Genomic DNA, 16,554 nt, shown 5'->3' on the forward strand with positions numbered 1-16,554 from the left:
TCCAGGCCCCCGACTACAGCCGAGAGTTCATCGTCCAAACTGACGCCTCGGAACACGGCATTGGGGCCGTACTGTCCCAAATGAACTCTGACGGAGTTGACCTTCCTGTGGCCTTCATCAGCCGGCGCCTGCTGGCCCGAGAACAACGATGGAGCACCATTGAGAGGGAAGCTTCGCCGTCGTATGGGCCCTAAAGAAGCTCCGGCCCTACCTCTTCGGCACCCACTTCCGAGTACAGACCGACCACCGGCCCCTGCGGTGGTTGATGCAGATGCGGGGCGAGAACCCGAAGTTGCTACGTTGGTCCATCTCCCTCCAAGGGATGAACTTCACCGTGGAGCATCGCCCTGGCAATGACCACGCCAACGCTGACGGCCTCTCCAGATTCTTCCGCCTTGGCGAGGAGAATCCCCAAGAAGATGGGTGACTCTCCCCCGCCTTCAGCTGGAGGGGACGTGTGTTGGACCCGGCCTCGTGGCGTGGTCCTACCCCTCCCGCATGGCGGGCACCGGACGACATCGGCCCTCCATCCAGCCCGGGTCGGTCTCGGGCACACCTCTGCACGCCCTCCAAACCACCAGATCCGCCACCCGGCGGCCCACAACCACTGACACGGCACAGTCGGGCCGCCCCAGCATTACCGGTCCGGTGCCCACCCCGGACCCACATTCCAGGCCCAACGCCATCTTGGGCCCATCACGTCACAGACACGTGGTCCCGGCCCAGCCGCGGCCACGGCCCCAGCGAGCCCGCCATCGAGGCACCAAGAAACCTCCGGGTGGTAGAGTGGCCACTGAACCAGAGACAAGGAAAGGGGAGTTTCGATGGCTCTCCAACCGTCCCCGCATGCCTGGTTTCGATCGACCTCCGGCCTCCCTGAGCGCTGGCCCCAACCCCTGCTGGGTGTCTGGACACCATCATCCCGGCCCCTCTGACCCCCAGGCGAGAGGGTCCGGACATCAAAGGACTCCAGACCTATATCTGGGCCAGCCCCGGAGTAGGACGGCAGTTGTATCCCGGAGTCGAGAAGCCCTGCTGACGCTGTCGCAGCTGACCCTGAGACGAACTCCTTTTGCTGCTCTACCTGGAACCTGCTGACGCTGCCGCGGTCCATCTTCGCTGTAACCACCTTGGAGCCTGCTGGCGCTGCCGCGGTCCATCTTTGCTGTAACCATCTTGGAGCCTGCTGGCGCAGCCGCGGCCCACACTCGCTGAACCACCTTGGAACCTGCTGGCGCTGCCGCGGTCCACACTCGCTGAATCATCTTGGAGCCTGCTGGCGCTGCCGCGGTCCATCTTTGCTGTAACCATCTTGGAGCCTGCTGGCGCTGCCGCGGTCCATCTTTGCTGTAACCATCTTGGAGCCTGCTGGCGCTGCCGCGGTCCACACTCGCTGAACCATCTTGAAACCTGCTGGCGCTGCCGCGGTCCACACTCGCTGATCCATCTTGGAGCCTGCTGGCGCTGCCGCGGCCCAACTTTCCGGAACCCCCCAGCTCGAGGATTGAGAGCTGTGCGTAAGGTCTCCTTGCAACCGACCATCTATAAGACTGTCCCGCTACCTTGCCCCTTGCCAGGAGACTTTCCAGATCTCGGGATCTGCTGTATATATTGAAACGATACTAATTGCCCGATAAAGATTGAAAACTCTATCTACGTGTGGTGTATATTTGTAGTGGTGTGGTTACTCTGCTGTACGATTCTATGAGAGGGCCCTCCCGTCGGAGGCCTCTTGACATCGCTCGGTCCCTTCTCTGAAGGAGGGGTAGACCTAGGGGTGGTCAGTCAGACACCTTCTGCCTCCCCCGGGTTCGCCTTTCTAACATAAGGTATAACCTGCTATTGTTTTGGGTTGACCCAGCTTTGTTGATCCTCTTGTGGGCTTTCCACTCTAAAAAAAAATAGGTAAGGGTCCACGTAGGTCGAGGCGACAGGCAGTACAAAAATATCTCCGCTGTGAATGGTTCAAAGGAACAATGTGTGTTAGCCCAAACACTGTGCAATCTGTATGCACTTACCTTACTCAATATCTCACACAAACTGTGTGTTTTCCCCAAAGGCTGGGACCAAGGATTCTGTCACTAGTGTTGTATGTTGATGATTTGGTGCTGATATCAGACCCTGATTGGCTTGTTTCAGTGCAAAGAAGCATCCACAGTAATTGCTCAAAAGCCAACAGTTTCAAAGTTCGGGCATAGCCATAAAAATGTTAGCTGGTAAACTGGAAGTAAAATCAGTAGAATCCAACAAGCAGCCTAACTAGTGAGGTTAATTCTGACCGCCATGATAAAATGGAGAGTGCTATTGAAAATCCTACAATCTAGAGTCTAGAAGCTATGTATAGGCCTTAAACATTCCACTAAACCATTAATTGTATTGTATTGTAATTGCATTTATTTAGCGCTTACTAGGGGTGAACCCATAGATGATTAGTGTTGAATTAGTATAGTGAAACATGCAAGTACATTTTAAGTGGTGGATAGGTTAGTCAGTTATTTGTATTTGGAATGATAGCAGAAGGATAGAGGAGGACAACGGTTTGTATTTATTTATCGCTTGCTCATATTGTTTGGGGTCAAGGGCAACAAGTTTTAATGTGCATTTTGTCCTTGGGACTGCAGCACAAACCCTTTGGCTGCCAGTTTGAGGTAGCACATTAAGGGCCAGGGAAGGGCACAGCCTGAAGTCAAGTTATTATGTGTGTGCCTGTGTTAATGCTGTTCAAACTTGTATTTATGGTTCATTAATTGAAAGCCTTTATTATTAGGGTGAACGTTCTAAGTAAATGTAAGTTCTGACAGTGGTTACAGTATAAAAATGTGTACTCACGGTTTCAAAGTTTAGCAATATGAGGCTATGCATAATGCTCCCAGAATGCTCTCTGATTAGATGCAAATATTTGCAGAAGCTTGAGAGCAAGATAAATGACTCTTTGCTTTCAATATAAAATGTTCCTAAAAAAATGAAAGTAGGAAAAAAAATACATTTTGCTAAACTACTGTGAAGTTTCAGGTACCGTTTCTTTGCAGCATCATTTAGTAAAATGTGTTGATGCATGCTAGTATTTCGCTAAAATATTCATATTGGAAAATCAGTGTAACCAGTTTCAATAAGATTATGAGAAACATAAAAATAAACAAGCAATGGCTAAGCCAGTACGTCTGAAATTAGTGTCAGCTTTTTAATTTTGCCAATATGTGACTTGTTTTGGCATGGTTTTTGTAAAGCCTTCTTGATGTGAGAGCTGCCGGGCCCTCACCATTATAACAAACATTGGCGAAAGCAAAATAAAAATTGGTCTAAAAAAGCACACACTGCCACATTAGTTACTGCCACTGAACAAAACTACTTTGTGCGCCAATATACTCCGTGTGAAAGAGCTTAATGCCGTCACTCACAGTGAAGCCAGCCGATACAGAGAGAGGGAGAGAGAATTTTAATAAACATAAAAGGTTGTGGTTAACGCCAGACCAAATTAGGGGCCCTATTATTAAAGTCTCAAAGTGCACCCTTGGTATATGTCCTTGCATTAAGTGCAGCTATCTGGCTTTCGTGAATTAACAAGAATTTATAGAAGTAGGGGAAGAAATGTACTCCTGTAAAATGTTTGTGAACTGCAGTTTATCATGAGCAAATATGCATGTGTAGATTTGCTCATGCGAAAACCTGAGTGTTTGCAAGGTCTTTTTCCCATCAACCACTTTTTTCCCAACTCTGGAAGAAGGTTTACGTCTGCCATTGTCAGGAGTAAATTTCCAACATTCCTCAATATTGGAAAAGATTAGAGAAGAGTTGTTGAAAACCCTTAAAACATGCAAGTTAGTAGATTTGCACAGACTTAAAGGGCATTCCAACCCTGGAACCATTGCTTACCACTAACTTCAGTCCCAGTATGTAGATCTGCAGAAACGTGGCAACATAAAGGGATTGCCAGCATTCAAGAACCACTATGGTATGAGCACTGGCATAATCAGAGAGGCTATATAAGCTCTTATATAATGAGATTGCTGCCATAATTTGTCACCGCACCACATGGCACCAAAGGGACAAGTGGATTTTGTTAAAGGACAAGTACATTTACGAAGCAACTTGTCCCATGGACAAGTAGATATTTTAATAAATTCCACACCCCTGATTAGTGGTGAATTAATATGGTGAAATATGAGGTAATTTCAGTGGTGAATATTAGTCTGTTACTTGGAGTGAGAAGGATAGTGGATGGATAAAAGGGGAAGAAAGATTTGCATTCACATAGCACTTGTTACCCCTGATGGGTGTTGAAACGCTTTTCTGGCGAGTAGCACGCCACTCCGGAACCCATAAAGGATTAGTGTTGAAAATTAGTATAGTATACATATGAAGTAATTTGAGTAGTAGATATGTTATTCAGTTATTTGGGCAGTATATTAGTATAGTTGAATATGGAATATGGAATTTGAGAAGTGAACATGTTAGTCTGTTAATTTTGATTAAAAAAGGATAGTGGAGGGATAAAAGAGTGAAGGATTTTTTTTTAGGTCTTAGCAGTAGGAAGAGGCTTTTGGATGAGTAAAAAGAAGTTTTGGAGGGAAGGAGTCAGAGGGGAGAGTTTAGAAAGGTTTGTTTTAGGGGATCGGTGTAGTAAAAAGAGGTGTCAGATGATGCAAGGAGGGGTAGAGCAGGAGAGAGTCTAGAGAGGGTTATTTTGGCGATCATAGTAGTGGTATGGGGTTTCGGATAAATGAGAGAGTGGATGTAGAGGATATATTGATAGATGTATAGGATGAGAGATAGGGTAGTGCACTAGAAGGAGTAGTACAAAGAAGTTTGAGATGAGTCAGAAGGTTGGGCTAGAAGATATATTGAGCGAAGTATAGGCTGAGAAATAGGCAGGTGCATTGGAAATGCTAAATTAGAAGAAAGTGATATATATATAGATCCATAAGTACATTTAAAGTATATAGATACATAAAGGAAGTAAGTATATTTAGATTAAATATATTGATAGAGGCACAGGATGAGAAATAGGGTAGTGCATTGGATATGCTTTTTCAGGAGAAAAGTAACAGACACACAGATCCAAGTACATGGAAGGTACATAGATGCACAATGGAAGTATGTACATGTAGACCAAAGATGATTGTTATTTATTGAGGTATATTATTATTATTGTTATTATACATCTTTTTTCTCTTAACAACATAATTATTTTACATGTTTTATGAAGTAATACACAAAGATAGTTACATATCTATAGTGAAAACAAATGCTTATATACAGAGGGATATGCTGTACATTTCTGTTTCCGTATGGTGCTTATGTGGGGAAGAGCCAGATCTTAAGTACTTTTCTGAAGATAAGGTGGTTGTCGGTGGATCTTATGTTGGGGGGTAAAGAGTTCCATAGTTTTTTCTTGTATGGTGGGATTTTGAGGCGAGATGCTCCTATAGAGCGGAGGTTCCTTTGTTGAATGTGTTTGGTGATTTTATTCCTGATGAAGAGTGGTCCTATTCCATGTATTGCTTTGTGGGTAATACAAATCAGCTTGAACGTGGATCTTCTGGCAACCGGTAACAAAGTCAGGGCTTTCAAGGCAGGGGAGATGTGGTCTTGTGGTTTGATATGCTGTTGTTTTATTCTTTATTTCGGTCATATGGCCATCAAAGATATACAATAAAAACATATAGAACCAGTATAAAATCAACAAGGATATTCAATCAATGGGTACTTATACATATAAAATCTTTCCATTCTTGGAGTTGCATAGTAATAAAATTAAGATTTGAAAATATAGACCTTAAAATTGGGTGGGAGTCTGCGACTTCAAAATACGGGTGCGAGTGTGCCAAACATTGGTGAGAAATTTTGCTAGTGCAAACACAGTTAGGCTTGAAACATCGTTTTTTAAAATTCTGTACATCGGGAGATACTCCCTACAGCCAAGGTTTCTAATAAGTGGAAGGAGCCAGAGTAGTCTGGCAGCCGAGTTCTGAATCCGTTGTAGTCTTTTCATGGTCGTTAAAGGTAATCCGTGGTAGAGGCTATTGGCGTAATCGAGTTTGGATAGAACAAGGGGGATGGTAACTTGGACCTTGTGTGGAAATCCCAAATGAGAGAAAATTTGTTGCAGCGTTTTTATAGTAGCAAAGCTTGATCTTGCTAGTTTATTAAAGGACATTCATCGACAGCTTGGACTGGTCATTCCGAGGTTTCTTGCTTCCTTTGATACTTTAGGCAGTGATCCCAGTTCATCAGGCCATGCGGCAAGCGGGTTGTAATTTTTCCAATTGCCACACGTGAGTATTTCAGTTTTTGAAGCATTCAATTTGAGATGGCTCCAAGTCATCCACTGATCCACGGCTGTGAGACAGCTGAAAATTGGTGATTTTCTAATGTCTTTGGGGCATTCCAGTTGAAGGAGTATTTGCATGTCATCTGCATAGTTGTAGCACGTGAGGTGAAATTTATTGATCAGTACTGGTAAAGACTTCATGTATATGTTGAAAAGCATGGGCGACATGATAGAACCTTGAGGGACCCCTGCTTTTGTGGAGTACGGTTTGGACGAGAAAGGTGAGGTGTGGATGACATTAGTTCTGTTTCAAAGGTAGGACGCAATCCAGTCTAGAGCAGTTTCCTCTATGCCGGCTTCATAAAGTCTTTGTTTCAGAGTGTCATGGTCAACCGTGTCAAAGGCAGCTGAGAGGTCCAAGAGGAGTAGCGTAGCAACCCCGTTGCGGTCAACTGTATTCTTTAGGTCATCCCAGATGGCAAGGAGGGCAGATTCAGTGCCTCTTCCCGGACGGAATCCTGTTTGGAAATCTGAAAGTATGTCATTCTCTTCAATGAATTGTGACATCTGGGCGAACGCTGCTCTTTCTATCTGTTTGCCCAGGAAAGGTCCATTTGTAATGGGTCTGTAGTTGTCAGGGTTCAGCGGTTCCAAGTTTGTTTGTTTTTTCAGTAAAGGGCGTATGTATGACTTTTTGAGTTCTTCTGGAAATATTCCAGTAGTTAAGGAATCGTTGATGATTCTTCTTACTGGAATGGCAGCAGAGGTTGTTAAAAGAATTGTCTTGAAAGTTTGTGGCGGACAAGGGTCAGAAGTGCTGCCGGCAGGCCTGCTTGCTTTGACCAGGTCCATAAATTCATCGTGTGAGATGTGTTGGAAGGACCGGAGAGGCTTGATTAGAGCATTCTTGGATAGTTGGTTTGTACAAGGGTTAGTGCTGGTGCTTTGTTTCTGTTGTAAGTATGAGTCCAACGTGTCTGCTTTGTCCGTGTAATGATTTCCCAGTTTGTCTGTGAAATCTTGAGTAACAGGATGAGTTCCTTCTAGACAATTTGGTTTTCGAAATTCATTGAGTATTTTATAGAATTCTTTATTTGCACATTTAGCGTTTTGAATTCTGTCTGAATAGTACCTTTTCTTAGCTTTTTTGATAGCCGACTTATATAATCTGTTAATTGTTTGTAGGTGAAGTTTGTCTTGTTTGGCGTTTGTTTCGAGCCAGGTACATTGCAGCTTTCTAATTTGTTGTTTTATGTCTTTTATTTCTATGTTTTTCCAAGGCGCTTTTTTTCTTTTGTTCTGTTGTGTGGTTTTGAGTGGTATCAGGATGTCAAAAGCTTCCTGTAGCCACTCATATAGATTCTGAACAGAATTGATGGTTTCCAGATTTATACTGAATATTAGTTGTGTTTCCAAGTGTTCCAAATTGAGTTTGTTCCACGGCCGATAGGTGGATGGATGTAAGGTAGTTTTAGGTGAGTCGCTTAGTGTTGTTTTATGTTGGAAAGCAAGCAAGTGGTGGTCTGACCATGTGACTGGAGTTATAGTTTGAAAGGTAACTAGTTCAGTATTAGCAAAAATGACATCTAGGATATGTCCAGCAGTGTGTGTCGGATTGGGGACAATCTGATGCAGGTTCAATGCGTCTAGGCCGGTGATTATTGTTTTTGGATGGGTCATATTGGTTTTATCAAACCAAATGTTTAGGTCACCCAGAACGCATAGGTTGGAGTGTATTGTTATCAAGTTTGAAACTGTGTCTAGAAGTGTGTCTGGGAATGTTGCCTTGTTAGGTGGAGGTCTGTAAAGGAGCAGGAAGTTACAGGTGGAAGACGGTGTAGGATTGCATCTTGTTAGAAGAGCCTCACAATTCTTTATGGAGATGTTGTCAACTTTAGTGATATGTATTGTTTGCCTGAATACAACAGCTAGACCACCTCCTTTTTTGGCTATACGATTTTGGGTGATTATTTGATAGCCTAGAGGAATGGCTTCATGCAGGACTGGAGCCATATCCTCTCCCAACCATGATTCGGTTATGAATAGTATGTCTGGTTTTGCATCGGTGAGAAGGTCGTAGATGTGATGCTTGTTTTTAGAGAGGGATTGAGCATTTATTAGTAGACGGTGTAGAGAGTGGCCTTTGGTGATAGTGGGACTTCGTTTTGTAGAAGAGTGATCAGTATTGTGTGGGTGTGTAGCAGGTGTGTTTTTAGTGCTGGTATTAGCTGTATTAGGATAGCAATCGTGTAGCTGTTCTTTATCGTGTTCCTCCTCCAGCATGCTAAGAAGACATTCTGATGGGTCTGCATGTGTATGTGTTGGAGATGGTGTTTGAGAATGAGTTGGAGTGCTGTGTTGCTTTTGTGGTGTAACATTGTTGTGAGGTAGACTTGGGGAAGCAAAGTTGTGAGGTGTGGCATGTTGCTTATATTTTTTGCGTGTGTTGAAGGCGGAAGGTGTATGAGTCAGGGGAGGTGGGGCAGCATGTGGGTCATGTCGTAATGTTCTAAATTGTCCAATGGATGATAGGCGGTTAGAAGAGAGGTGCTGTATTGCTGTATCTGTGTTAGATGTGGTGGAAGAGTGAAAGCTTGGCATTGGAGTTTGTTCCTTTGTGTGCTTTGAAAGGTGGGTATATGTATGTATTTTGTGATGGTAAGTATTATGAGGAGTTGCGCTCTGAAGATCTTGTTGTGCTGGTGTGTGTGATATGTTTTGCTTTTGAGGTGTGGTGAAAAGGGGTACTGATGTATGTGTTTCATGCACCTGATTTGGTTGTGTAGTATTGTTTGTGAGAGGAGGTTGTGACGTAGAGGGGGTGGTGATGTGTTTATGAGTAGAGTGTATGTTGTGTGTAGGAGGGAATGAAGTAGAGGTGAGAGTGTTTATCTTAGACTGGTTTGTTTCAAGAGTTACAAAATGTGGTGGTGTGCAGTGTGTGTTGTGTGTTAGTGTTATTATGGTAGAAGGGAGAGGACGGTGTTTGTTGGAAAACTGATGGAAGGATCATTATTTGTTAGTGATAAAAGGTGGACTGTTAGGTGTAATTACAGCAGGGAGAGTGTGTCTAAGTGGGATGTAGATATGTATGGTGTTGATTGGCATTGTGTTAGTGATGAGTGTATTGGTTAGTGGTATAGGTTAGAGTTGTGTACTGTTTGTGGGTGATGGTGGATATGTGTGGTAGTTGGGATAGTAGGGTGTGTAGATGTGGTTTGGTTGGGTTGGTGGTGCATGCTGGTACATTAATCTGTGCATAGTGTTGTGCGTGGTGTATATTTAGTGTGAGTGTGTTGCTCTGTTTGTGGTTGTGGATGGTGTGGGCTGGGTATTGTTAAATGAGAGAAAGGGCAGCATTTCTGGCCCTAGTCCCGACCAGTCTCGAACAGGCTCAAACAGGCAACTACCCTTGTCCTCTCCACCCTTAACAGGCTCAAACAGGCAACTACCCTTGTCCTCTCCGCCCTTAACAGGCTCAAACAGGCAACCACCCTTGTCCTCTCCGCCCTTAGCCTCGACGCCCGGGCTGAGATGCCCTAAGACTGGCCTTTTTTGTAGCCCTAGTAATCAGGTAACCCCTTCAGCCAATGGGAACCCTATCCCTAACACTATCCAATCACAACACTAGCCCTAACATCTAGAACCAGGACCTTGCAGCCCATCTTAGACCTTGTCCAAGCACCCAATCAGTTAAAAAAAACCTTGATCTCTATGTCCAATAAAGGCCTTAGCCCTACCACTAGTCCCAACCCAAGTCCAAGCAGCCAATGGTACAGGTAGCCCTAGTCCCTACTTCCAATAGAAAGCCTAACCCTACTCTTAGTCCCACAACTGATCCAACAACCAATCACACCAGAAGCCCTACATAGCTACTTTCAATTAAAGGTCTAACCTTAGCCCTAGTCCTACCCTACTCCCAACAACCAATAACATAGGAAGTCCTAGTCCCTACTTCCAATAGAAATCCTAACCCTAGCCCTAGTCCCAACCCTACAATGATTGAATCACAGACCGAGAAACCAATCAGAACCCTCAAATACCCAACCAATGAGGACATTAACCCTAACCCAATAGAAACACCAGATACAACCCCCAATCAGTGTACACATGTGCCAACCACTAGCAGACCATATAAGGTCCCAGCGACCTCAGACAAGGTTTGCTGGCCAGGGAGTTGGAAGCTGCTTCTCCTGTTCAGAATCTCCTAGGAGACAGACAGGCTCAATCCACAACTTTGGACTTCTGCAGGCAAAGGCTTCACTAACTCGAAATCTAAAAATACTGTTTGAATAAAGCTTTACTCCCCTGCTGGCCAAAAAACGAAGTGCACAGGCCCCAGTAAATACAGTTTAAACAGCTCACAGAAGCACCCTCTTATGTAGAAAATCCTTGTTGCTGGGGGGGGAGGCAGGGGGGCTGGCCTCACTGGCTTGTGAACACAAAATGGTGGCTGGGGGTGCACTGTTTTAACACACAGGTCTAAGCACAGAGCAAAGGAGAAATTTGGAGGGAAAACAGATTTGTCACCAAGGAATGAGATGGACAAACTACAGAGGTTGGACTGCAAATCCCACAATTCAACACACACTAAATGGAGGCAATCTTAGGCAGGGGAAACCCCAAATTTAAAACACAACACAGGTGATAAAATATTCAAATACAGGCAGGCTAAAACTACACTTTTTAACTGTAACAACCACAGGCATAGACAGTAAACACAGAAAGTGAAGATCGTTTTTTAAACAACTTTTTGTCTTGGGAAGAGACAGCACTAGTCTGTCTCCTTACCACTTCCTGGACTCAGCTCACTGCAATCTGGGGCACATGTAGGCTGCACCTCACAAGATGGAGGAGAATGATTTGGGGTGCACCCAGCAAGGCCTAAAGGGGCCTGGGCAGGTGTGAGAGGAGGGCTCAGACTTGCCTGGTAGCTGAATAGCCACTGGTCGGCTGGCCTGGGGTGGGGTCTGGGCAGCTGCTTCTCCTGTTCAGAATCTCCTAGGAGACAGACAGGCTCAATCCACAACTTTGGACTTCTGCAGGTAAAGGCTTCACTAACACGAAATCTAACAATACTGTTTGAATAAAGCTTTACTCCCCTGCTGGCCAAAAAACGAAGTGCACAGGCCCCAGTAAATACAGTTTAAACAGCTCACAGAAGCACCCTCTGATGTAGAAAATCCCTGTTGCTGGGGGGGGGGGGGGGCAGGGGGGCTGGCCTCACTGACTTGTGAACACAAAATGGTGGCTGAGGGTGCACTGTTTTAGCACACAGGTCTAAGCACAGAGCAGAGGAAAAATTTGGAGGGAAAACAGATTTGTCAGCAAGGAATGAGAGGGACAAACTACAGAGGTTGGACTGCAAATCCCACAATTCAACACACTAAATGGAGGCAATCATGGGCAGGGAAAACCACAAATTTAAAACACAACACAGGTGATAAAATATGCAATTACAGGCAGGCTAAAACTACAATTTTTAACTGTAACAACCACAGGCATAGACAGTAAACACAGAAAGTGAAGATCGTTTTTTAAACAACTTTTTGTCTTGGGAAGAGACAGCACTAGTCTGTCTCCTTACCACTTCCTGGACTCTGCTCACTGCAATCTGGGGCACATGTAGGCTGCAACTCACAAGAGGTCAATCATAACATATGGAGTGGCTGTGTATAATGGCTCCATTAATATGAAACTGAATACCATTGAAAAGAGCAATTGCACCATTGTTATGTTATGTTGATTGTATAGCACGCTAATCACTCGTGAGCGTTTCCAGTGTCAGTTTAGGGAACCTTCACAGACGTTTTTATGTTTAGGGTTTGATCAACTGCAGGAGCTTCACTTATGGATACATGCAAAAAGAAATATTTATGGACAGAATGCAGAACAATGTCATACATTAACCCCAGTACAGAGATCTGGACCTATACCCATAGTTTTTTGCTCACCATGCCATTCCAGTTTAGTTTTGACCCAGCCATATCCAAATCAGTTTTGACCCAGCCATATCCAAATCAGTCTTGACCCTGCGCCCAATGGGAACAGTCCAGCCCGAACTGCCAGGACAGGTCCTCCCTGGGCTGGAAACAAGCATCCTAGGACCGGTTTCAGGCTTTCAGCCTTCATCAGCCAGGATAGCTTGACTAGTGGCATGGAGAGCACGGGACCCACATCTGGGCATACCCGTCCCATTCGGGGTGACAAATGCAAAAAGAACAATTGATGGACAGAATGCATGACAATGTCATACATTCACCCCAGTACAGAGATCTGGGCCTAAATCAATCGAGCTGTAATTATCAGGTCAACTGGGCTTATAATTTCCAAAATACATTGATTCATAAAGACTGAAGTATGGGCTGATACATAGTTCTCATGACCAATGAAGTTAGCACATACTAAAGAAGCAGTCCCTTCAACAATTCCATTGGTGAAATGAATAAGGTTATAAACTCAAAAGATGCTCTAACTGCTAGATGCATTCACCCACCTTCAACCACAGCATTATTTGTACTCTATGTGGAGCTCCCTAAAGTACACAGCAGCTACGCCAGATTTTCTTTGTAACAAGTAAAAGTATTGACTACAGCAAGCACACGTCATAGGCGCTAATAAAAAGGGACAGATTGTTGGCGAATCACCTGAGACATGAAATTGTTTTCATACTTACTTTATGTTTCCTAGGGCTCTTTAACTTGAGACAGAGCGCCGTGCGGTATTTTATTAAATTCCACATTTTACTAACAGTAAAAGCTGCCTCAGAATCATGTCCCTCAGGCTTGACGAATCCTTTTTGTTCATATTTGGTTAGATTTTTATAATTAGCTGTGAAAGTATTTGCTATAATCTAATTACGCCAGGTTGACTGTAATATGAAGGGTGTGTACTAAATTGGTAAACAAATTTACCATTAGTGACTAACATATATTTTCTGTAGCAAGGGCCCAGATCGTAACAGATTACAGTTAATGTGTCTTTTAACTTACTTAAGGTCATCAACTTTTTTTTAACTCGAAAGTTCTGTAGTATCTCTCCTTTAAAGTTGTAATATTAAAAAAAAAAAATTGTTTTTCTTTAAAATGGTTATTGACTAATACAGTAAATATTGAATTTACTTCCCGGCAGGCCATTTTTGACACATGTCCACTTGGATTTGTGCGACTCATTAAAAGCAGTATAAAGATGCATATGGCGTCATGTGAAGATGTTAACAGTGGCTGTAGTATAAAAGGTCATCCCTACGTTTGAGGAGGGTGGGCTCAGTGCTATATCTGGCCTTAAGTTTGACTGACTGATTAATAGTTATTAGGTTTCTACAGCTTTTGTAGTCGGATCACACACAGGAGATGAGTGGCCACAGCTCTTGCACCTGTGGTCGAGCAGAGGGTGGGTTTCCACAGCTCTCCTTAAATTGTGGTAATGCAGCAGCTGGGTTTCCACAGCTCCTTAAGTTGTGGTAATGCCACAGCAGGGCTTCCAAAGCTCTTGGAGCTGCGATTACGCAGCACTGGGTCTCCACAGCTCCTTAAATTGTGGTAATGCAGCAGCTGGGTTCTCACAGCTACTTAAGTTGTGGTAATGCAGCAGCTGGGTTTCCACTGCTCCTTAAGTTGTGGTAATGCAGCAGCTGGGTTTCCACACCTCCTTAAGTTGTGGTAATGCAGCAGCTGGGTTCTCATAGCTCCTTAAGTTGTGGTAATGCAGCAGCTGGGTTCTCACAGCTCCTTAAGTTGTGGTAATGCAGCAGCTGGGTTCTCACAGCTCCTTAAGTTGTGGTAATGCAGCAGCTGGGTTTCCAAAGCTCCTTAAGTTGTGGTAATGCAGCAGCTGGGTTTCCACAGCTCCTTAAGTTGTGGTAATGCAGCAGCTGGGTTTCCACAGCTCCTTAAGTTGTGGTAATGCAGCAGCTGGGTTCTCACAGCTCCTTAAGTTGTGGTAATGCAGCAGCTGGGTTTCCAAAGCTCCTTAAGTTGTGGTAATGCAGCAGCTGGGTTTCCACAGCTCCTTAAGTTGTGGTAATGCAGCAGCTGGGCTTCCAAAGCTCTTGGAGCTCGATTACACAGCACTGGGTCTCCACAGCTCTTGACGTTGGCGTCAGGCAGTGGCTGGGTTTTCACATTCTGCTTCTGTTAAAGTTGAGCAGCTACTGGGCTTCCACAGCTCTTGAAGTACCAGCTGGCTTTCTACAGCTCATGGACAAGCTCCTTCCGGGGTTTTACCTGTTACTGCAGATAAAGTGTAGCAACTTCTTCTGTTTTTCCACAAACTCTTGAAGTTGGGAGTCAAGCAGGGGCCGTTTTACCACATACCCTTGGAGCAGGGAGACAAAAGCTTTATGGGTAGTTTGCCCATCAGAGGAAAGTTGTAATGGCTGTGAATTCTGTCAGATCTAAGGATGGGTCATTAGAGGAAGTTTGGTTTGCTTAATGTTATTCACTAGAAGTAGTGTGGATCGCATGATGTGTACAGATTTAGTGCAGATTGGGGATGTTGATTCGCTTGAGGTTTGGATTGGGGGCTGCGTATTTATTAGAGTTTGTTTGGATTGTGAGATATTTATTCAACAGAGGTAGTTTGTTTTGGATATTTACTGATTAGAGGTAGTGCGGATTGGGGAATGTTTATTAATTCGATGTTTGGATTGCGGGCTGCTTATTTATTAGAGTTTGTTTGAATTGTGAGATGTTTATTCATCAGAAGTAGTTTGTTTTGGATGTTTATTAATTAAAGGTAGTGTTGATTGTGGGACGATTATTCTTTAGAGCTAGTTTGGATTGTGAGATGTTTATTCATTAGAGGTAGTTTGCATTCTGTAATGTTTATTTATTAGATGTCGTTTAGATTGTAGGATGTTTAGTCATTAGAGAAAATGTGGTTTGTGGCATGTGTACAGTCAATGCAAACATTAATTGACTCAGAAGGCATTTCACCATAAAAGCTGGCAAAGAATCTGGCCCATAAGAAGCTGGTTTGATACCCCTGAGGAGGAGGGCTAGATGTCCCAAGAGGCTGAGTTTGCTGCATCAGTGGAAGTCAACTCGACGGCTGGAGAAGTTAGGCTTAATGCCAAAGAGGATATGGACTTGATGCCCCTGGGGAAGTAGGCAGGGTGCTCCACATTATGTGGGCTTGATGACTCGAAGGAGGTGGGCTTATGTCCCTGAATATGTGGGTAGATGTTGGCTTGATGTCCCAGAGAAGGTGAGCCTGATGCCCTGTATGAAGTATGTTTGATGCTGTAGAGCAGGGTTCTCAAATGAGTAGCGGGTGAGCTACAGATAGCTCCCCACTCACCTGTAAGTAGCTCTTCAGTATTCATTCCAGTCTACTATATTTTAATTAATATATGTATTCCGAAATTGAAGTGTGTGCCCCTGAGATGAAAATGTGTATATTTTCAATCCTATCTTGAGAATAATATATTTAAAGATGCTATTGAAGTGATAAACCATGTGATTTTGGAGATTTATCACTAATTTTACCTTAGTGCTAGAGGCAATGCAGCTATGGCTGCTATGTATTATCCATTTAAAGGCATTCCAAATTGACAAAGAACTTTTTTAGATTTCTTTGTGCAACACTGCTTGATGTATTGAACTGCTGGCAAACCTGCACGGAGGTGACCACCGCTGGTAATCTTGCATAGAGTGTGACTAGTGTAATCCTTTGGACATTATTATTACAAATCAAATAATATTACTAGCTCGGGATGGTTTTCATTAAACAGAAGTAGCTCTTATTACAGAAAAGGTTGTGGACCCCTGCTGTAGAGAATGTGTATTTGATGCCCAGAGGAGGTAGGCTTTATGGCTAGTAGAAGATGGGCTTGCTGCCGCAAAGAAAGAGGGCTTTATATAAACAAGCATTTACAATTCAATGGTCTCGGCATTATTAAAGGTAGAGCTATTGGCATTGCTCATGAAATTTTTTTTAAAATCATAAATAAATGGCATTGTCATTTACATTGCCAATAGCTTAATCGTTAAATAAATGGCATTGTCATTTACAATGCCAATAGCTTAATCGCTCGCAAATGCATGACCTATTGCATTTACACACACACAGAGCCACACACACCAAGCCACCCACACACACACACAGAGCCACCCACACAGAGCCACAGACACACACACACACACAGACACACACAGAGACACACACACACACAGACAGAGACACACACACACAGACACACACACACACACGCAGAGACACACACACACAGAGCCCCACACACAGAGCCCCCCACACACACAGAGCCCCCCACACACACAGAG

General features: G+C 44.0%; 1 protein-coding gene across 2 annotated transcripts in view; it reads left to right on the top strand.

Annotated features, from left to right (window-relative positions):
* Positions 1-16,554, top strand: part of LOC144769581 (alpha-1B adrenergic receptor-like) — a 185,045-nt gene that overhangs the window by 16,760 nt on the left and 151,731 nt on the right. The gene's annotated exons all lie outside the window — the stretch shown is intronic.

This window comes from Lissotriton helveticus, chromosome 7, assembly GCF_964261635.1.
Source record: "Lissotriton helveticus chromosome 7, aLisHel1.1, whole genome shotgun sequence".
Taxonomy (NCBI): Eukaryota; Metazoa; Chordata; class Amphibia; order Caudata; family Salamandridae; genus Lissotriton; species Lissotriton helveticus.